This window comes from Cavia porcellus, unplaced genomic scaffold (assembly GCF_034190915.1).
Source record: "Cavia porcellus strain 051 isolate PalLab524CR breed Dunkin Hartley unplaced genomic scaffold, mCavPor4.1 scaffold_28, whole genome shotgun sequence".
Classification (NCBI taxonomy): domain Eukaryota; kingdom Metazoa; phylum Chordata; class Mammalia; order Rodentia; family Caviidae; genus Cavia; species Cavia porcellus.
In genome coordinates, this window is record NW_026947511.1 from 19,440,826 (window position 1) to 19,463,618 (window position 22,793).

The following is a 22,793-nucleotide window of genomic DNA, read 5'->3' on the forward strand; positions in this document are numbered from 1 at the left end:
CTTTTTCAGAGGTGGCCCAATCTGAAGTGTGTGATGTGGGGATTAAAGGTGCGAGTGATTACTAAATCAGTCCACTGATTGGTTTAGCACTGTCCTAATTCAGTAGCCTGTATACATATAAGGGACAGAAAGAGATTTGTCTTGTCCCTTGTTACTTTGCTATGTTCTGTCCAGCATGAACTGTTTCTCCTCTGTGATGCCTGTCTGCCATGCCACCCTGCCTTGAAGCCAGCTGATTACGGACAGAAGCCTCTACAAAGTGTGAGCTAAATAAACCTTTCCTCACTTAATTTGTGGATGTTGGGTTTATTTTGTCTCAGCAAGGAGAAAAGTAACTAACACATCCTTCTATGGACAATTTAGTGATTTATAATTCCTTTCAGATCCACTTTAAGGAAAATGTAGCCTGAATTCCCCAGCTAGGTAATATATGATAGAAAGAGTCAACCAACTAATGACTTTGAGAGGGTATTTGAAGACAAATGCATATGAGATTGTCCTTCATTAAATTCTCAAATTACAGCATGAAAAGCACATGCAGACATAGGCAGAGCAGCAGAACCATGAAGAAAGCCAGTGTTTCCTGGGAGGTGAGGGTGGGCAGGATCAATTATTTTCCTTGCTATTTTTCAAACATAGAAGTAGAGAGAAATTATTTTCTATACCGAATGCTTTTGCTTTGCCTTTTGCTTCACCTTTGGAGGACAATTTAACACATGAGCCAGGAGAAAATCTCCCAGTAAATATTTAGGAAAATGAAACCTTGAAATACCAAGTGCCCATCTACGTCAACTCAGACTAGAAAGACAAGATTGTGTGGGGTTGAGTAACAGCTTCTGACCTGTCATCATCCCATAGCTTAAAGTGCAAGCAGGCAGAGGATGTAACTCAGTTAACACAGAGCTCACCTTGCCTCTGAGGGGTCTGGGTTACATCCCCATACCTCATCTCAAAAGAACACAGAGAAAATACTGTTCAGTGACTTCTTGTTTTCACCTAACTCCTATGGTTCCCTCTGCTGCTTAGCAGCCCATTTATTTGGTATTTCTCTAGGAAATTCCAACCTATGACCTGTGAGTTGGACATGCTTGGCTTGCTAGAGCCACACTAAGTAAAGAGGAATTGTCTACATATAAAATATATAATATGGTCAAGGCATGCAAGTAGTAAGATTTCTTTTTAAAAATATTTTCTAGTATGACACGGGCATGCCTTGACTTCAAACACTGGATATACCTGGAAGTAATTTCAGAAATAGGTTAGTGTGCATTTCTCTCTTTTGTTTTGGCACTTGGTTTCCTTTTGGGAAATGTATGTCTGGCATACGAGTGCAGAGTTGGTGGAACTGTTCATCAAGATTTCTTGACTTTGATCAATATAATATGAGCACAGGAGAGTATGTGACTGATGGATATTAAATGGTTGAGAATAGAAAAAAAGAAAAGCAATCAAGGCAGATGATAGAGTGAAAGATCACAGAAGCTGGAGTAGAAGGTCTCACAAAGTAGATAGGCTTTAAAGAAAATGTAGAGATTCACGGAAGGGCAGCCCGGGCAAAAGGAACAACATGAACACTGGTGTGGATAGGTTTGGAGGAACTGAAGAGGGCAGGTCTCGGAGCTCACAGAAGGAAGGAAGGTGAGAAAGATGGCACTCTCTTAGGAAGAATGTGTTTCAAGAAGCCTATGTTGATAATATAGTATAGGGTTCTTTCCATACTTATATAGTAAGTTCTGATATTAATGGAGTATAACAAGAACTATAAGAACAAAAGGCATTATATTATTTGGACTAATGTTTGGTGAGTACAGTCACAATTTAGAGGTCTTATGTCTCCACGAAAATATACTTCTATCAGATACATATACTGATAGTATACTAGTAAACTCTTAAAACTGGAATCTTTTTTTACTAGAATGTTAACCAAAAATCTGCAGGATCAAACACCTTAAGAAACTCTAAATTAGAAATTGTGTTGAGTGACCATTTGAGGAATATTGTAATTTAAATGCATTTTTGTGAAAATACACGGTCTAGCAGTATATCACAAAATCAATTTTAACTTGTCATGTATTTCTTAACTTTAACTTAAAAATTAAATTCAATTAATGTACTCTAACCCTCCCAAGGAAGACAAAGAAGGGCATGAAATAAAACTAACAATAAGAAGGTATCACAACTAATTAAAATTTGATTATGCTTAGTAGAAAGGACAATGTGTTTCCTAAAGCTGGAGTTTGTTTTGCTAATGAGGAAAGAAAGTTGGCAAGTTCCAAATCACTTCCTCCAGAAAATGAACAGGACTATTGACGAAAGTCCATATTCCATTCAGGTAGTTTTATATTCCAGTCCTGTAGGTCATATTTAAGTTTCATTCAAATGCCAGTTGTTTGCTATTCTGACTCTTTATTTTGGCAGAAAATTTTTATTTTCCTTGGTAGAGGTTGTCAGAATTTCATATTTGACATTTCATAATGACGCAGAAGCTATATGTCCCTGAAACGTACACACATTTACCATATTAATTTTTTCAAAATACAGTGATACACATTAATTTAATCTTTTTTGTTGACCATTTCCTCTTTCTTTCAGCAATAGCCTTCCTCTAATAATCCTTTTAGAACATTATCATAAATGTCTCAATAAACACCTCTAAATACATTTTTCATTCAAAATCAAGGTCAAAAGTAGGACCTTGGTCAGGACCAAGGACCAAATGGTCAGGTACTGACTCACTTTTTTTTCTTGTGCACTGCTGGGAATTGTAACAGGGCCTTGTACATGGCAGGCAAGTGCTCTACTTCTGAGATACATCGCCAGCCTAACTGACACACTTTAAGAGCTTAGAAACATGTCACCGTAGCCTGAGAAAACATAGCTGATACTAGGTGCATGTTGTATTGATCTTATCATCCGTTAGATGAATTACAAAACTAATTTGTCTCAGGGTTCTGTGACCTTCCTTCAGCTACACTTAATTTTGGCTTATGGAAGGCTATAAACTGTGGGCAAAAACTGAGAAGCCAAAACCCTCATTATGTTGTGGTGTAAATAAAAGGTCTGAAGTCACTTTAGAAAACAGTTTGAGGGATAGAAATGTGGAATGACTATTAAACTGTAATTTCTTTTGAAGATGACAAAAATGTTTTAAAATCAGACTGTGATACAAGTTACACAATTGAATAGCCTAAAACATGACTGTTTTCAACACACGCTGAATTATTCAGTTTTATCCTATGGGAATTATATTCTCAGTAAACACTCCAAAGTTATCAAAAGCCTATTTTAATTCTGATTCCAATATATATAACAAGTTTCATAAACTGAAAAGCAGACCTGCTTCACCAGAAGATTCTACTATTGATAATGCTCTTTCCCCTAAACTGTGACTGTTGTCCTACCAAATATGTATTCTCTATTATTCTCAGTTTCAGGACAGGGCTCCTGGGAATTGAGAAATAATCATTTGGAAATAATAGCTAAGAATGTAGGTAAAGAAATAATTCTTTGAGTATTGTAGTAAGTAAATAAAAACAGGCAATTATTTGGGAATTCTAAAAATAGAACGGGTTTTAATGAATCAAGAGGTTCATGAATCAAATATAAATTAATTAAATTTCATTTCTCTTCACTTAATGAGAAATAAGCATAAGAAAGACAGTGCGTCATTGTGCCTGTTTCTAGCTCTTGAATCTGGTCTTCTAAGTATCGCAGTGCTTACACTAGTCCTGCTTGCACTTTCCTATTTCTTAAGCTCTTCCATTCTACAGTCTCTGAAAGGTAGAAGGTACAACATCTGCAGTGTCCACTTGCACAGGAAGGAGCACACCAACCATTTACTGACAGTCGTAAGTAGCATTTAGCTTTAAAATAATAAAAATTCCCTGCAGGGCAAAAACAAATTTGCAAGTCAACATGCTCTACTTGTTGATTAGTAGTTTATTAGTGAACACGGTCACACTGAGATTAATATTGGTCTTTTAAAAGTTAAAGTTGCTGGATCAGCTTCGCCAATTTTCACTGACATAATGTCTGTTTATGATTTCTCTTTTAAGTCAAATACATTTAGTTATATGTCAACATTTTAAAAGGAGAATCCACCATACTATTCTTTTAAATAAAGTATCAAAATTTTGGCCAGGGATTTAACTCAGCAGCATAAGTGCCTGCCTGGAAAGCATGAGGTTGTGAGTTTGATCCTGACACTAAAAAAAAAAGAGAAAATTAAAAATAAATTATTTTGGGGCTGGGGATTTAGCTCAGTGGCATAAGTGCCTGCCTTGCAAGCAGGCAGTCGTGAGTTTGATCCCTGGTACCAATAAAAACGAAAAAGACAAAAAATAAATAAATAAATAAATAAATAAATGATTTTGTAAAATCATGTTGAGTCATTCTAACAATTTAGATATATTTAATTCTATTTCCAATTATATAAGCATTAACTTCAATATGAAATAGGTATATAAACTATTACAAAAATATTACAATATACAATAATATCTGAGTATATAAATAATAAGTATAATTATGAACACAACCATGGTAACCTCTGTATTCAGCCACTTCTGTGGCTGTCTCCTGGTGTATTAAATACTGATGAAAAGAAAGCCCAAACTAGGGATGTAAAAAATCAAGTTACCTTTAAAATTAATGCTTATCAGCCAAAATTGATTGATATTTATAGGGGGAAAAATTCATATACTAAGATAGAATGTAGATATAATATACCAAATATTTTATATACGATGAATATTTACAGACAGTAGACCCAAAGTCTACCAACTGAGGAACAGATAAATGAAATGTTATATATCCACATAATGAAATATTATGTAGTAATAAAAAAGAAACTACCAATGCATGTAGTGATAGGGGCAAACATTGAAAACCTTAAGCCAAGTGAAAGAAGTCAAGTGCAAATGACTACTTGTCTAGAAAGGCAAATCCATAAAGACAGTAGATCAGTGGCTGCGTGGGCTTACGAGCTTTGGGGGAGGACATGGGGTGTGACTCGTGATTATGAGTTGATACTCTAAAATTGATTAGGTTGATGGTTACGCTATTTTGAAAATACTAAAAATCATCAAACTACAATTTAGGAGAATCATATGGTATGTGAATTACAGTTTAATAAAGATGTTATTTTTAAAATAAAAGTGAACCCCAACTATGTACATTTTTCAAAACTCCTTATATTACATAATTATCAAATTTTATTGTATGTAAGTTATATTTTCAATAAAGCCAACTTTTAGAAAGAAAAAATAATACTATAAACACAGGGTTACAGTGATCCATATAGATGCCTGGTTTGATGATTTAAAAAAATCAACAACAACTGTATGAGACTTCCCAGAAATGTGAGGCCCTCGAGGGCAGTGGCCCCCTGGCTGCCCACGTCCATGCCCTGACTCACGCACACACCCAGGGTTTTACCTCAGAAAGAGGTGTGTGCCAGGGTAAGAAAGCCAGATCTTGGCGCTGCTTATTTCCGCTGTCATTATTTCTCTGCAAAGGGACACCGGAGTGAAGCTTTCCTGAAGCACGGGAATGACCAGAAGAATCCAAGCAATAAAAACAAAGCAAAACTCAGTTTCTTTGCGCTCGCTGTCACCTTGTGTGCGCATGTGCACATGTGTGCACGCACATGCTATGCACACGCATGGTTCAAGGAATTGATCCCAGGGCCTTCTGGGCTCAAACTTATCGCGCTGCTGAGCCTCTCCGAGCACCGGAGTAGCAGGTGTGGGTCCCCACTCTGAGCATGGCAGTTTCTGAAGTGAGCATCAGGGAGCTGTGGGAGTTTTATGGACTATGGAAAAAGGAGGTAACAGGAAACAAGAGGAAGCGAGTTAGCTGCATTAGCAGCATTTCCGTTACTTGATAGTCTCTTTCATCCCTCTCAATTTCACATGAAAATGCCAGCGAAAAATGGAGAAATTTGTCAAATAGCTGGTTCTAGAAGGACAGGAACTGAGTAATGGTCAAGATCGCGGGCCTCACTTGTAGACGTGTATCTGGGTTCTGATTCGGTCTATAATTTGTTCCATGGGATTCTGAGCTAATACTTCATGTTTCTGAATCTCATTTGCTCATTTGTAAAACAAGATGACAATGAATTGAAAATGCAAAACACACACTACCTGACATACAGCGAAAAGCCTATAAATGTTAGCTATTGATTTTATAACTAATGGATTTTAGTAACTTCTGAGTAGTTATAGCTATTCACCCCTAATTCTAGAGGTACTAGTTACGAATCATTTAGAAATCTAGGGCTTTTACGGTTTTTTTCCTCCTTATCTACTTAATATTTAGGACACTAAAAGCAAAACCTGAGTATTGGCAAATTGCAATTTGGCACAATTCAAAAGTCATATTTATCACAGGTTTAATATCCCTAATCCAAAATATCCTAAACTGAAATGCTCAAAAAATCTGAAACTTTTTTAGTGACAAACCACCTGATGCTACATCTGGAAAATCCCACACCTGACAAGTGGCAATCAAAAACAGGTGAACTAAAAATAGTGTATAAAATTACTTTCAGATTTGTACAAAACATAAACAAACTTTGTGTTTAGATTTGAGGCATATCACCAAAATATCTCATATATATGTAGATATTCCCACTCAAATCAGAAACACCTCTGGTTCTAAGCATTTCAGGTAAATGTTAGGATTTGGTTTTCTTTCTAATTTCAGGTTCCAGGTCTAAACACTTTCACTTTCACTTGTGAAATTCCTTCACATTAGGAATTCCAGAAATCTGCAGTACTTTACTTTTAAGTGCTAGGAATTGAACTCAGTGCCTTTGCAGTGAGTTACATCCTAGTCCTTTTTCTCTTTTGAGAAAGGGTCTTACTAAATTGTTACATCGCCCAGGCTGGGCTTGAACTTGTGATTCTCCTGCATCAAGCCTCCGAATTCTAGGTTTACAGATGAGCAGCACCATGCCCAGATGAAATCTGCATTTTTTAAAACCGCACCCTGTGTTGTTAACTCAGGGCAGCCATAGTCGGACTCAGAAACATCGTTAAACCACAGCGATTCTCAACCTTGCCCCAGAGGGACTCATCTGGGAAGCTGCTCACATGCCTGATGCCAGATCTCACCACACCAGACTCCCCCAGGCTGGCCCCTGATACTTCTACTTCTTCTAGAAGCTTTCCCAGGTGATTCTATTGTGCAGGCAGAGGTAAGAAGCAAGGCTCTGGGAAGGGAGAACATCTTTTGACCAACTATTCCCTCTTCTGGCTCAATGGAAGGAGAGTTCAAAGGAGAGGACAGGGTAAGAGGCAATAGGTAATGAAGCAGGGGCCGGGAGCTAGTATAAATGTGTCAACCCTGTCTTAGTCATTCTGGCTACTATAATGAAACATCACAAACTGGGTGTCTCATAAATCCCAGAGATTTATTTCTCACAGTGCTGAAGGACCAGAAATCCAAAATCAGGGTAGATTCATTGTCTGGTAAGGACCCACTTTCTGGTTCATAGATGAGGGTCATAGCTACGTCCTGACACAGGGAAGGGGAAAGAGGTCTCTCTCATAAGGACCCTCATCCTGTTCATGCACGCTCTACACTTAGGACCTAATCACCTCCCACGGAGGTTACTTTATGGATTGCGATTTCAACAAATGAATTGGCAGAAAGGGACAAATTCAAGCCATCGAATACCCTGAGTCCACCCACTGAAGCAGCAGCCAGACTGGGTTCTTATTTCTGCTCTGCCCTGTTGTCTGGATTGCTGAGGACATGGCTTGCTTAGCACATCCAACCCCGTATCAAATAGAAATCCTAACAAAATTCTTGAAGGAACAATCATCACTGAAAGACAGTTTCTTGATTTTTCTATAAAATGTTCAGGAAAACAAGGGAAGGGACTATGTGATACAAAATTTAAAGGATGAATTTGTCCATTTATCTTCAGATTCACAACGGATTTTTTAAATAAAAATATGAGAAAGTGGTGTGAGTATATCAAATACTCTTTAAGGTGACCTCTAACATTCTATCATGCCTGAGTGAATTTTGTGATTATAGGAAAGCAAGCACCTCTCTCCAAAGACTCAAAACTTGACAAAACAGAGACAATAATAATTGGACCTTGCATCCCATGACCTTCTTCTAAGCGCACTTGAGTGCAGAGAGAGAACAAAGGAATGAACTGTAGCGTGCTCCCGCCTCATTTGTGACATTTGCTCTGTTTCTCTCTACTGGTGGTTGCAACATTATTAACCCTGCACTTTGATGTGGCAAATCCCCAAAATCTACTGGCTAGAGAAAGAGGCTCATTTCACCCTTGGAGCTCCAGAATCAGCCAGCACACTCCAAGCCCAGCCAAAGAGAGGAAAGGCTTTTCCTGTCTTTCCCATGGTCCCAAATGGCCAAGCAGAAGCTCACCTACCCATAGTACCATTCTTCTGCTGGACAGCAGCCAAAGAAAAGACCCAAGACTCTGGGCAGCCATTGCTAAAAAGCGTTCATTCCAACTCTCTCCATCCACACCACACTCCCCGAGGCCTCTTCAGTCTGCTACAGCACAGTCATGACTGGAAGGGAAGCCCCAAGAAAATCCTAATGTGTCAGTGGTGTTGAGGAGAACAATTATATTAAGCCTATCAATATAATGATAGCGTAACCTACTAATTTGTTCACATTAGTAAAATACCCTCTCAGCCTGAGAAAGGTGGTAAGAGAAGGGCTGTGATCTTTTGGTAATAGAGGTCCACAAGAATAGCTGATAGGGGCTGGGGATTTAGCTCAGTGGGTTAAGCGCCTGCCTGGCAAGCACAAGGTCCTGAGTTTGAGCCCTGGTACCACAAAAAAAAAAAAAAAAAAAAAAAAAAAAGAATAGCTGATAGAATTTCTACTTTTACTTCAATGGCTACAGTTTCACACAAGTACACACACAGATGTTTCTATCTATGACTGTGTAGAGACGCAATTCTAGAACATGTAGTGCAAGGAACGCAGCCAAAGGCTGGGCCTCGACAACCTGAGTGCACATCTCACTTTCAGCAGCTGACTTAAATAAGTGCATCTCAGTAAGAGGGAATGATTATATTTATGGCATCAGATTGCTGTAGCGATTAAGTGAATTAGTATATGGCAAGTATGTAGCATGGGGCCTGTAACTGTAATAAGAATCATCATTAATTTTTATCCATTTAATCCTAATCAATTACAAAGTGATTTCTTTTTTATCCTGGTGTAGCTTCCCTTAAAATCTAAAAGCACCGAACCTTAAACATGCCTGGCCACAATGTCAACATCCTGACACTTAACACACAGCACAGCTTCTATTAGAACCCTGGTCCTAAGTTCTCACCTGCACTGGAAACATCTCTGCCCAAATAAAGAAATGGCATCTTCAACACCCTTTAATATAGGTGTTTTTTTTTTTTTTCTTTTTTGGTGTTTTGAGACAAGGTCATGCTAAGTAGTCCAAACTGGTATTGAACTCACTATGTAGTCCAGGCTGGTCTTAAACTCGCAGTAATCCTCCTGCCTGGTAGGTGCTGTGATTAGAGGCATATAACACAAGACCCAATATTTAGTATAGTTTGACAGAAAGAAAAGTCAACATTGGCCAGGGATTTAGTTCAGTGGCATAAGCACCTGCCTGCCAGTGCAAGATCATGAGTTCAATCCCCAGTACAAAGAAAAAAAGAAGAAGAAGAAAGAAAGAAAGAAAGAAAGAAAGAAAGAAAGAAAGAGAGAGAGAGAAAAGTCAATAAACAAGAAAGAAATCTTATCACAATGACAATAGGCCAGCTGCTTTTAGGTCACTCAGATTCTTTAGGTCACGAATGGCCAAGAAAATATTTAAAAAAGAAAAAATATACTAAAGTTTAAATATGATTTGCTTTCACTTCCTTTCTCTTTTTCCCTTCCTTTGCTTCCTTCTCTCTTCTTTTCTTCCTTCTTTTCTTTCTTCCTTCCCTTTAATCTGTTCTCAGTTCTAAGTCCCTGCAGGCAACATAGAGGACATCAAGTATTACAACAGCATAAGTAACATACCAAATTTTTTGAAGTTAGAAAACAGCAAAGAGGTACTCAGTGAGCTCACAGAAGAAATAACAAACAGATAACTGAAGTAATAACCAAAAGGATACAGCAGAAGCTGTCAGAAGACATTAATAAAAAGCTAGATATGCTAAACAAAATGATACAAAATCTGAATGACTAGTTTAACAAAGAATTAGAGTATGTGAAAAGGTTTCAATCAGAAATCCAAGAGATTAAAATCATATTAAAAAGTAAGGGCAGTAGAAGTGACCAGTATAAGGACAGAATTTCAGAATTAAAAGAAAATGATGCTTTCAAAGACCAGCTACTCAGACACAACAAGAGAACATGAAAAATGGATCAAACAGTTGCTAGATGATACAAAGAAGACTAATCTAAAAATAACCAGAATAGGTGAAAATCAGAAAACAATACAAATGGCATTAAAAAAATTTTTTTCACAGAAATAATAGTGGAAGACTTCACAGATGTAGAGGGAAAAATCAATATACACATGCATGAGGGACACAGAACCTCAAACAGCCATGACCAAAAGAGAACCTCTCTGTGCCACATTATACTCAAAGGAGCAGAAGTCCATCATGGTAACAAAATCCTAAAAGCTGTTAGAAATATGTTATTCATTTTAAATATAGATTTTTTATTTAAAAAAAACTGTTAGAAAAAGGCAACAAATCATATATAAATGTAAACCCACCAGAATTATAGCAGACTTCCCTTGCAAATCACAAAAGCCAGAAGGGCCTGGAGTGAAGTGTTTAAAGCCCTAAAAAAAGTAACATCTTCCAAATGTGGCTCTGTATCCTGCAAATTTTTCTTTTAAAACCGATGGAGAAATAAAATATTTCCATGACAAGGAGCACCTCAAGAAATTCATGATCACCAAATCAGCATCGCAAAAAAATTCTCAAAGATATCACACAAAAAGATAATGAATCCAACAATGCCAATAAGTCAAAAACAATGAAGGCACTGGATGAGATGAGCAGCTATGCAAAAGGAAAAAAATAAGGAAATTAACAACAGGAAAGTAATGCAATGATAGGAATAAGTCAGTACCTCTCAGTAATAACTCTCAGTATGAATTGTCTCAGTTCCCCTATCAAGCGACAAAGGTTAGCAGAATGAATCAAGAGACAAAGTCCAACAATATGCAATGAACAAGAAACATGTTTAATTCAAAAGTAACTTAGAGATTAAAAATTGAAAGGTTGGAAAACAATATTTCATGCAACAGGAACCCAGAAACAAGCAGTAGTTATTCTAAATTCAGACAAAGTCAATTTCAAGACAGGTCAAAAAGAATAACAAGAGTCACATATACTGGTTATGAGAACAAATTCAACAGGAAGAGATAACAAGTGTAAACATATATGCACCAAATACTGACACACCCAACTTCATAAAACAAACATTAAAAATGAAAAATCAGATAAATGCCAATACAACTATAATGGAGGACCTCAATATACCACTGTGACAAGTGAACTGATCAATCAGACAAAAAAAAAGTCAGACTTGACCCAAACCTTCAAATAAACAGACTTCATAGACATCTACAAAGTGTTCCACCCAACAATGGAATACATTCTTCCCAGCAACACTTGGTACTTCCTCCAAATAGACCACATACTAGCCCATAAAGCATGCTCAAATAAATGGAAAAAAGAAAAGAAATTATCCCATGCATATATCATAGTGCAATGAAATTTAAAATCAATGGCAAAAAACACTACCCAAACTATGAAAACACATGGAAATTAAAAAATACCTTCTTGAATAATCAGTGTGTCACAGATTAGTTCCTGTAATCACACATCAATGCCAGTGCAACACACTGTAACATATATGATACAATGAAAGCAGTCCTAAAATGTAAGATTATAGAAGTGAATTTCCATATCAGAAAAACAAAGCAAGCTCAAATAAGTAATCTAACAATGTACCTCAAGGTCCTGGAAAAACAAGAACAATCCAAATTCAAAGCTAATACAAGAAATGAAATTATGAAGGTCAGGGCAGAAATTAATGCAATTAAGAGTAACATAATAATACAAAGAATCAATAGATTGAAAAATTGGTTCTTTAAAATAATAAAACAGACAAACTCTTAGCCAATCTTACCAAAATTAGGAAAGCTCCAAATCCTTGCAATTACAAATGAAAAAGGCAAAAAACACAACAGAGTCTCCTGAAATTCAGATCATCAGTAACTACTTTGAGAATAGGTACTTTAGTAAAATAAAAACTTCAGAAGGGAGATTCCTAAATACATAGGAAGTGCCACCAAAGATGAACCAAGAAGACATAAAAATCCTCAAGAATGCTCTATGAGTCAATAAACTGAGGAAGAATTAAGGAAAAAAACTATCAACTAGGAAAAGCCTAGGTCCTAATGGATTCACTGCCAAATCTACAAGAACTCTAGAGAAGAGCTAAGGCCAATGCTCCTCAAACTCTTTAATGAAATTGAAAGGGAAGGAGTTCTCCTGAAGTCATTCCTAGAAGCAAGCATTCCTCTGATTTCAAAATAAGAAAGATACAACCAAAAAAGGGAACTAGAGGCCAATCTCTTTAATGAATGTAGATACAAAAATTGTGAATGACACACTAGAAACAGAGTACAGCAAATCATCAAAAGGATCATATACCATGACCAAGTGGGATTCATTACAGGGATGCAAGGCTGATTCAACACACACAAATCAATAAATGTAACGTACCACATTAAGAGAACCAAAGACAAAAACCAGATGATATCTCTGTAGATGCAAAAAGAGCCCTTGACAAAGTCCAACAACTATTCATAATAATAAAAAAAAAAAACCCTGATGGAAATAGGCACAGAATGTCTTTATTACTATCTGATAAAGTCAATCTGTGGCATATCAACAACCAATATTATACTAAGTAGAGAAAAGCTGAAACCTTTTCCTCCAAAATCAGGAACAAGACAAAGATGTCCATTATCACTGCAACTGTTTAATATGGTTCTTAAAATATTAGCCAGAGCAACTAGACAAGAGAAAGAAATGAAAGGAATATGAGTAAGAAAGTAAGGAGAAAAATTATCATTATTTGCAGATAAGATGATCCCCTATCTAAGAAACATCACCAGAAGACTCCTAGAATTAATAACTAAGTCTAGTAGCATAGCAGGACACAAAGTCAACACTCAAAAATCAATAGCATTCCTGTACACTAATAACAAACTCACTGACAGAGAAATTAGGGAAAGCATATCTTTCACAATAACATCAAGAAAAACGAAATACTTGAGAATTAACCTGGCCAAGAAAGTGAAATAGGGGCTGGAGGTTTAGCTCAGCGGCATAAGCGCCTGCCTTGCAAGCAGGCAGTCGTGAATTCGATCCCCGGTACCGATAAAAAGGAAAAAGACAAAAAAAAAAAAAAGAAAGAAAAGAAAGTGAAATACCTCTACAATGAAAACCACAATACTCTGAAAAAGGAGTCTCAGAAGGACATCAGAAAATGCAAATACAGCTCTGATACTTGATAAGCAGAATATAGTCAAAATACTATACTTTCAAAACTATTACACAGATTTTATGCAATTACAATCAAAATACCAATAGCATTCCTCACCGAACTAGAGAAAGCAATCTTAAAATTTGTAAGGATCTAGAAGACAGCTAGAATAACAGAACTAACTCTATACAAGAGGGACAAGGTAATGGGCATCACAGTTCTGGATTTCAAGTTATATGTACTACAAAAGCATGATATTGCAGGGGAACAAAAGACCTGTGGATCAAAGGAACAGAACAAAGAATGTAAAAAACAACTCTAGGCACATTCAACCACCTTATCTTTGACAAAAAGGCCATATATGTTCACTGATGGAAAGATAGCCTCCTTAACAAATGGTACTGGGAAAACTGGCTATCCACATGTTGAAGACTGAACCTAGACCCATATCTCTCACCGTGCCCTAAACTAAAATCAAAATGGATCAAAAATCTAAACATCAGAACAGAAACACTTAATCTTCTGGAAGACAAATAGGTAAACCTCTTTTTATGGTACCGGGAATCTAACTCATGACCTCACACTTGCCAGACTGACACAGTGCTGCTGAACTGTATCTCCAGCCCCGTAAAATTCTGGGAGACATATGTGTAGGTAAAGACTTTCTGAACAGAACCCAAATTGCACAAGAAGTGATATCAGGAATCCACAAGTGGAACACATCAAATCAAAAAAATCTTCTTAACAGAGAAGGAAACCACAATATAGAGTAGAAATAGAACCTACAGAATAGGAAAACAAAATTGCCAGTTACTCCCCAGACACAGAACTAACATTTAGAATACATAAAGAATAAAAAAATTAGGCATCCTCAAATTTAAAGACCCAATTAAAAAAGGATCATATGAAATGAATAGCTACTTCAAAGATGAAGAAACATAAATGGTCAATAAATACATGAAAAAATGTGCAACATTGCTAGCCATTTGAAAAATACAATTAAAATAACACTGAGATTCCACCTATTCCAGAAAAAAAATGATTACCATCAAGAAATCAACCAATAACAAATGTTAGTAAGAGTATAAGGGAAAAAGGAACTTGTCTTCAATGTTGACAACTGTAAACTGGTACAACCACTTTGGAAATCAGTATGGAGAGACCTCAAAACACTAAAAATAGAAATGCCACTTGATCTAGCTATTTCCCTTCTACATATCTTCCCAAAAGAGTTAGAGATATCATACCACAGTGATGCATGCATACCCATGCTTATAGCAGCATAATCTACAGTTGCTAAATTTTGGGAACAGCTTATTTGTCCATCAACAGATGAGCAGATAAAGAAAATATTGTATTTATGCACAATGATGTACTACTTTGTCATAAGGAAGGGAAAATTCAAGTCATTTGCAGGAAAATAATGCACCTTGAGATCATAATGCTAAGTGAAGTAAATCAGACAGTAGCACAAGGCTTCTCTTATATGAGAAATCCAATATATACCTGCAATACAAAATAAAAGCCAGATAATAGGGGGAAAAGTTATTGTAATCCAGTATAGATAACATATCTCAAAGTATACATTGATTTAGTATAATTGTCATGTTTTATATCATTTTTGGCCTGTTAGTCTGGCTATTAATATGTATGTATGATAACTAGCTTGAAGAAGACTTACAAGACCTTATAAGATAATAATTCTGGTGTTGGCAAAATAAAACAGGGCTGGAAAAAAGAACTGAAATGTATTATGTCCATGTTCCAATTCCCTACCGTGAGTGTAATCATTATATACTGCAAACATGTACTATTAAAACTGAAAAATTTTAAGAAATAAAACATAAAAATATTAATTATGATAATATGTGGAGGTAGGAGTAGCAATAAATTGTCAGCATATCTTCCTTTAACACATGAATATTCACCTGTACTTTCAAATACATTATTATGATAATAATTTAAAATAATCCCACATTGAATAAGGTTAAAAAAAGATCCCTTAGTCATTAATCCCATGAACAGTCATGAATTTCTAAATCCATTAGATCAGATGAGAAAACAGCAGGATTTGCAAACTCTTCAGAGTCTGAGAATACATGGAAAGATTTAGAGAGGTCAGCATTAAGTATAGGCAAAATGAGAGCCACAGACACAAATACAAGTTGCTACTGTCATCTGCATCCTACACCCTTACCACCCCCACTCTACCACCTGGCTCATGCTACAGCTTGTCTCCACTTCGATCCATCCTCAGAGGTTGGTCAAGGATAGTAGTATGGTGAGAAAATGAGGATTGTAAGGAGAGTCGCTAAGTATATGTTTTGAACAGTTAATACCTAATTACATAAAGTCCAATCTGTCAACTTTAGTATGCCATGTGTACCTTCAGAATAAGAAAATCAAAGCATGGAGATGTAGGTGAGATGCCAAAATGCAAAAATACCTGGTGCATTTAGGGGCTTATTGGGAATAATAAGAATATTAGAAATTAAGACTCTGGTTGGTCTTCATACGTAAGGCTATCACATTTGCTAATATTTTTGCCATCCCATATTCTGTCTTTTCCCAAAGAACTTCAGTTTATTTTGAGTGGGTTACTAACAAGTGAGATCATGTAATAGTTTTAAAGCATATGAAGACACTGAAATATGCCCTACCATTGAATGTGTAGTGTGAAATTAATTAGAGTCAGGAGGACACAAAGAAAAACCATAGAGGAATATTCCTCCTACAGCCACTGGGTCCAACTTCTACTATTAATTTAAGTTACTATGTACAATGCCTTTATTATGTGCTAACACAATAATTCGAAACACAAGCTCTGAAGGTAGCCTGTTTGGCCCAAATTCTGGTCTAACCATTCACTTAATCGAGTGACTTTATCAAAAATTTAATCTAAAATCAAATAATGCCTCATCGGATAATGTGGCTCCTTTGACATAACACATTTATTAAACATTAACAATTGCTATTTTATTACAATTAAAGCAAAATAATAGAAAGCGGCTTTACTCTTTCTTTGACCAGGAAAAGGGAGGTGTTTTCTTATCTAAAGTTTGAATCAAGCTAAAAAGAGTTATATCACAAGATTACAGGTTTAGAGCAAAAATAATGCTGAACTTGAAGAAGACTGAAGATTGAAGACTGGAATTCTGCATTGAAGATTTGGAATTCTTGATCTTACAGCAATATTGATAAGAAACAAATGTCACTGAAGTCTTTTCACTTATTTTAGGAAACCTGAACTTCAGATAAAAAGTACAGTTAAGGATGCTGAGATTGTTGATATTAATATAGTAATAATGTTCAATCCCATTTTAATTTCTTACCACAATTTGTCATGTACTCCTATTTTAGCCCCATCTCACCTCCCAGACTTAAATTCCAGGCTCAGACTGTACTCCAAACTGCTTTGCTTTCTTTGAATACACCAGACATCCACACTTCCACTCTATTCTCTATTCTAGCAGGCCTCCTTGTCACCAGTGAACTCCCTTCCCTTTTCAAATCCCAGCTGAAATGCAGCACCCACCACAAAACTCTTCTCAGTTTTGAACCCTGAATGAACCCCCACTTTTCTTTGTCATTCAATAGCACCCTATTGATGTTGCTGTTCTATGATTCCAATTAAACTGTCTTGCATTACAGAGATTTGGAAGCATCCCTATCTTTCCTCACTAAACACTTTGAAGGAAACGGACCATGCTTTCTTTCCTTGAACTCAATGTTTTTTGTTTTTTCAAGTACTGGGGACTGAACCCCAAATCTTTGCCCTGAGCTAAATCCCCTTTTGTGTTTTTATTTTGATACAGGATCTTTTTAAGCTGCTAAATTGGCCAGGCTGGACTCAAGCTTGCAATCCTCCTGCCTCTACTCCCAGAGCACAGTCCTCTTATATTTGTACCGGAAAATAGGGCTCCTTTGCCACTGAGCTAACTTATCCAACCCCTTTTCATTTTTGTTTTGAGACCAAGTTTCACTAAGTTGCTCAAAATGACCTAACTTGTGATTCCTCTTGCCTCAATCTGTTGAATAGGGGGGATTAGGACTTTACTGTGTACAGTCCAATCCCTTATCTACCGAGAAAGACAAGGTGTCTAAGAAGAACCTCCCAAAGAAAACATTGGATATCTAAAAATACCCATTTTTGTAATCTTTGCTTAAAACTGAAGTCAACAGGTGATTCTTTTCCTGGAAGGTTATAGTTTTTCAAGCAAGACTTTGTTTCAGTTCATCTTCCTACAAGCCTTCTGTATGCAACTGTGTTCTGTGAAGGAAGGTCAAGAAATATCTCACTGTAGAAAAAGACTATACAAAAGATGAGTTTAAAAGAATGGGATGTGCGAGCAAAATCTGAAGATCTGACATCTGTCTAATTGTCAACATCCAGCTCTAGTTCCATGGCCAGATCCACCCTGAAGTACTACAATCTGTCCTGATAAAGGACTCAGACACATTTACACTAATATCATTGTCATTAGCTTTTCAGAGTCAACATCTGAGGTCAGCAAAGATTTCCCACTGTCTTGATCTATCTTATCAACACCTTTTGCCCACCCCTACCCCCATACTCATCCAGTGGGAAGGAAGGAGCCCTGTTATCCCACTTGCATACACACAAACCAGGATGATCTTAGGATATGCTGGTGCTGACAACATGACTTGCTGCAAAAATTCAGGTTAAACAAATTTACTATCTAATTTCTACTTCCAAAACCTTGTGGGGGAAACGTGCTTCTGGTAATGATATGGGTGCTAAACCTATATTTACATATTACTTAAAAGAGGCTATAATCATGTAGTGAATAATCTGCCTTTCCACTCCATAATCTTCTCTAGCTTCCTCAGTCATCCACCTATAGTGCTCTGGACAATTTCTAAGAGGATGCTATCAGTTGCAGGGTGGGGATGGAGCATGGGAATCCACCCTCAATTTAAACTATAAACTATTCAAGATATTTAAAAAATACACCCAAACATTGGCCCTGTAAATTGGTCCCAAAGAAGTTGTATTAAGTAACATATGCTACAAATAACATATTTGGTGTAAATGCTGCCTAAACTTCCGGAATCATTTGTGCTAGATAGATTTGGCATCCTAAGACTACAACACTGCTTTCCTCTGACAGTCATGTTTTAAAAGTTGCCAGCTGTCTCTGTCTGGGAAGCCTCTGGGCACTGCTTGGCAGGGAACCTAGGGTGAGCCAGAAATGGAAAATAAGCATCAAGTCCTCCCAAGTTCCGCTCTGGGTAAAGGTGGCTAAGGTAACAATGGCTCCCGTGGTCAAGGCAAATTTGGACTCCTGCGCTCACCCGGGTTGACCTGGTGGTGCTGAATGAATGAACCAGATTCCACGGGGCAGAGCCTGTCTGGCCCTTCCAGACGCCTTTCTTTTAAAAAACAGCTCAGATTCACCAGGACTGTCCCAACAACTCTCATCTGGGCACCTGCATGCACAGGTCCCTGCTCTGGCAGCTGGAGGCCCAGCGGCCCTCAGGGGCATAGAAACCCACCTGGATCACATCCTCCTCTGTTCTCCCATCTGCAATCCCAGAAGCTGTGTCAGTAACCCCAGGATAGTTCTCCACCCTCAGCCACATCTGGGGACACCTTCCCCACCACCCCCACTCCCACCACCACCACTAGTATTCCTCTTCTATTTTTTTTTTCTACTCCCTGAAAAATGCAGCCCTCAGATTCCCGGGAAATTTTGCCCCCCGCGAAGAAAAACTCCATTAGGATGGAAAGCGTGGAGGGGTGGGCGCGAGCCCTTAGGCTGCACCCCAAACAAGAAACTGGTTACTAGCTGCTCGGCCGCGCGCGTCAGGGTCGCGGTCGCCTGTTCCCTCTGCTCAGACTCAGAGGAGGGACTTCTGCCTCGGGGAGGCTGGGCAGCGGGGCGCCGCCGGCCTGGGGACCCTCCGCGAGCTGCAGTTACCTGCGTGCCGGGGGCTCCGGGCGCAGCACGGGGCGCGGTGCCCGGGCGGGCCGGGCGGATGGACCGGCGACCGCGGCGCCGCTCTGGCCTCAGTGCCGCGCGCGCTATTTATCCCGGCCTGGCCGGGCCGCGGTATTGGGCAATCGGTCCGCTAGGCGCTGCCCCGGGGGCCGCCGCCCTTCGCCCCGCCGAGCCCCGCGGCGGCCGTGACCACATGGAGCGGCGGAGCCTGCCCCTCCTCGGGCTCCACCTTCTCGCCCTCTTCCTCCTCTCCGGGAAGTTTGTTTTTCCCTCCCGTCTCTCTTCTTTGCGGGGCACCCTGGCCAGTCTGAACCGGTTGTGACTGAGCGGGTGGCTGGGGGAAGGAGGAGGAGGCGGAGGAGGAGATGGAGGCGGAAAAGCGGGCGGTAGGGGCGCTGCGCCTGCTCTCGCGGCTGCGGGCCCGGCGGGAGGGAGGGCACTGCTCGGCCCGAGCCAGGTGGGCACCCCGGCCTGGCGCGCTCCCGGCCGGCGCGCACGAGTGTCCCCGGTGCCCACCGCGCGCAGTAGCCCAGCGCGCCGAGGACCGCGCGCCTTAGTGGGGGGCCCGGTCCTGAAACGAATGCAAGCTCCCCGCGTCTCCCCGGCTCCCAGGGCCCCCGGGCGCCCTCCTGGCCCGAGCTGTCTACCCGGCTGGCAGTGGTCCCGGAGAAATGGGCACCAGAACTTTGTAAAGTCAGGGCTTCTGGCCGCGGGGAGCGGGGATGCCAAGCGCTGCGCTTTGTGACAGCTCCGCGGGGAAGGAGGGCGTCCCGCGGCGGGCGCGCAGAGCGTGCTCGGGAGAGGTGGCGGCGTCCGAGGGCGTCAGTCTGCCCCCAGCCGAGCCAACTGTGCCGCGCGGGGCACTCCCGGAGTCAGCCCGTAGCAGGCTGGAGACAGTCCCTAGGAACCGGCCGTCCCCCGGGTGTGCCACCCACACCCCGTGGGAAGACGCGCTTTTCGGCGGTGCTGTGTACACGCGCGTTTTTCTAGGAAGCAGCTCGTACTTTCTGATTTCTCAAAGGGGACAAGGACCATCTGCTCCCTTGACGGGAAATCCCTTTACACGTTTAAAGCTGTCGTTCTGACTAAGACAAGGACTACATCTTGCAAGGGATTCCTTTCCGAAATCCAGATTAAACTGCCTGAACTTCCGGAACCTGTTTCCCTCTGCGAAACACCAAGAGATTCGCAGAGTCACGTTTGCATCACGGGGTAAAGTCGATGTAGATGACAATTGAAAATAACCTGGGGCCCTGGCCACACTGGCGTGCGTTCTGATAGTCCTGAACTCACAGGGTGGAGTTCATCCCCTCTGCCCTGCGCTACTCCTTTCTATCTAGCTAATTTTCACGTTATGGGAAGAGAATGACCACAGCAGTGCTGAATCAAAAGCACTGATTCTCTCTGAAAAGAAGAAAGAGTAGAAAAAAATACTAGATAACAGTGAGAATGAATGGAAAGTAGCTCTAAAAATAGTTTCTGGAAGAAAAAAATATGCACAGACTATGATGTGGACACTGTGATGTGGACACCTTTCTGAAGAGAAAAGGCACCTGACAGGCTGCTTCTTGTGAGCTGCTTTCCACCTGGGCTGTGATTACTGACCTGTCCACTTTGTGATGATGTTCGGAGCTACTCACTGACATTTGTGTGCTTTCTCTATCTGCTTACATAAAAGACGTTTTAGAAGACTTTTTGTTTGATTCAAATAGGCCCTTCAGAGCACATGTTATTTTGGTTGTGAATCAGACTAACAGACATGAAATTATATCTTGAGAATAAGCAAATCCTGCTTGAAAAATATTTCTACATCACCTACTAATTTGTGAAATTTTGCCACATACCCGTTTTTACACACACTAAATTTCCTCAGATTTCTTTGGGGATGTGGGTGTACAAACTTTTGGCTTGCCTGGGCCATACTGAGTAACAAGGAGTTTGGGGCCACATATAAAGTAAACTATTATTTTAATATTTTAACTTAGTAAATTATTTACAAATTAACAGAAGCCCAAGTTTAATAGCCAAACAGGAAAATGTCTGTGTCTGCTTAATAAATGTGTATATTTCAGGCTTGCATACCTGTCATAAGTACAAATAGTGTTATTGCTGCATTTTCCAAAAGTCACACAATCACATGTAACATATGACACATGTGGGCACCCTGTGCACTCAGCATCTATACAATCCAGGCTCAAGCACCTTGAATGGGTGACAAATCAGTCAGACGGGGTGGCACACAGCTGTAATCCCACATTCTGGGAAGATGGGAAGTCCTGCCTGGGCAAGTTAGCAAAACTGTCTCTCTCAATAAATTTGAAAAAGGTTGGGGATGTAGCTCAGCAGGAAGGCCCTGGGTTTAATCTCCAGACCAAAAGAAGAAGAAGAAAGGCGTTAAAAATCACAGAATGATGTTTAAAAGTTTACATGTGTCCTGCAGGGAAGGAGCTGAACATATGTGTCATAGAGGAAGTAAACTGGCAGCAGGGCCAGTCCACACCTGTCAACTCAGAGCTGAAAATGAGCCTGTCTGCACACACGCACGGTCCCAGCTTTTTAGTGTAAGGACCCCAGTGTCTCAGGGTGTGAAAACTCAAATAACTGCAGGGTCAGACTTGTTTAATTAGTGAAGTGGTGAGACAGCCCTTAGAGGACTTAGAGAGAGGGTACCAAAGCTGTCTCAGGGGGATGGCCACTGGGCTCAGGGACTCTGGTGGCTCTAATGTAAAAATTGTCCCTTCCTCTAGGAAGCTCACTGTTAAAGTCACAGTGCAGCAGGGTCCTGACACATGCGAGAATACCCAGCAATTTGGTCCAACCCTTACCCTGCCCCCACATGTGGACTCAGACCAGAGAAACTGGAGAAGGGACACCCTGACCACACCACGCTAAACCTGGGAGGACAGATATTTTGGTAGACAGAAAACATAATTCCCCTCCCTGCCCCATCCCCCCAAGTATTTACATCCAATGACTTGGAGATGCAAGAGTTCTGGCAGAGGAAGCTTATGTGAGAAAAATCCCACTGGTTTTCCTGCTCTGTGTGCCCCTCAGGTCTGTCTCCAGGCCCACACCTCCCTGTAATTTCAGCCAATGGACAGAGAGAAAAAGCTGAATTTAAATGAAACTGGCTGGGCAAAATAAGGAATCTCAGGTGAAAAAAAAATGATAGTGTGGAAGTGATGCCCTGAATGGGACTCCTTTTTTGCTTTGTGCTATTGTCATTATCATCACTATTATTATTATTATTATTAAGAACTTTGTGATTGTGAAATGCTCTGAATTTCCCCTCCTGGGACTGTTAGT

General features: G+C 39.7%; 1 protein-coding gene across 2 annotated transcripts in view; it reads right to left on the reverse strand.

Annotated features, from left to right (window-relative positions):
- Positions 1 to 20,154, reverse strand: part of Slc16a9 (solute carrier family 16 member 9) — a 53,633-nt gene extending 33,479 nt beyond the window's left edge. Inside the window, exon 1 of one of the 2 annotated variants that reach the window (XM_013156984.3) lies at positions 20,135 to 20,154. The gene's annotated coding sequence lies outside the window, so the exon portion shown is untranslated. Of the gene's footprint in view, positions 1 to 19,466; positions 19,608 to 20,134 lie in introns of those variants that run through there. The other variant, XM_003473563.4, reaches the window with a different exon arrangement.
- Positions 20,155 to 22,793: the final 2,639 nt, after the last annotated feature.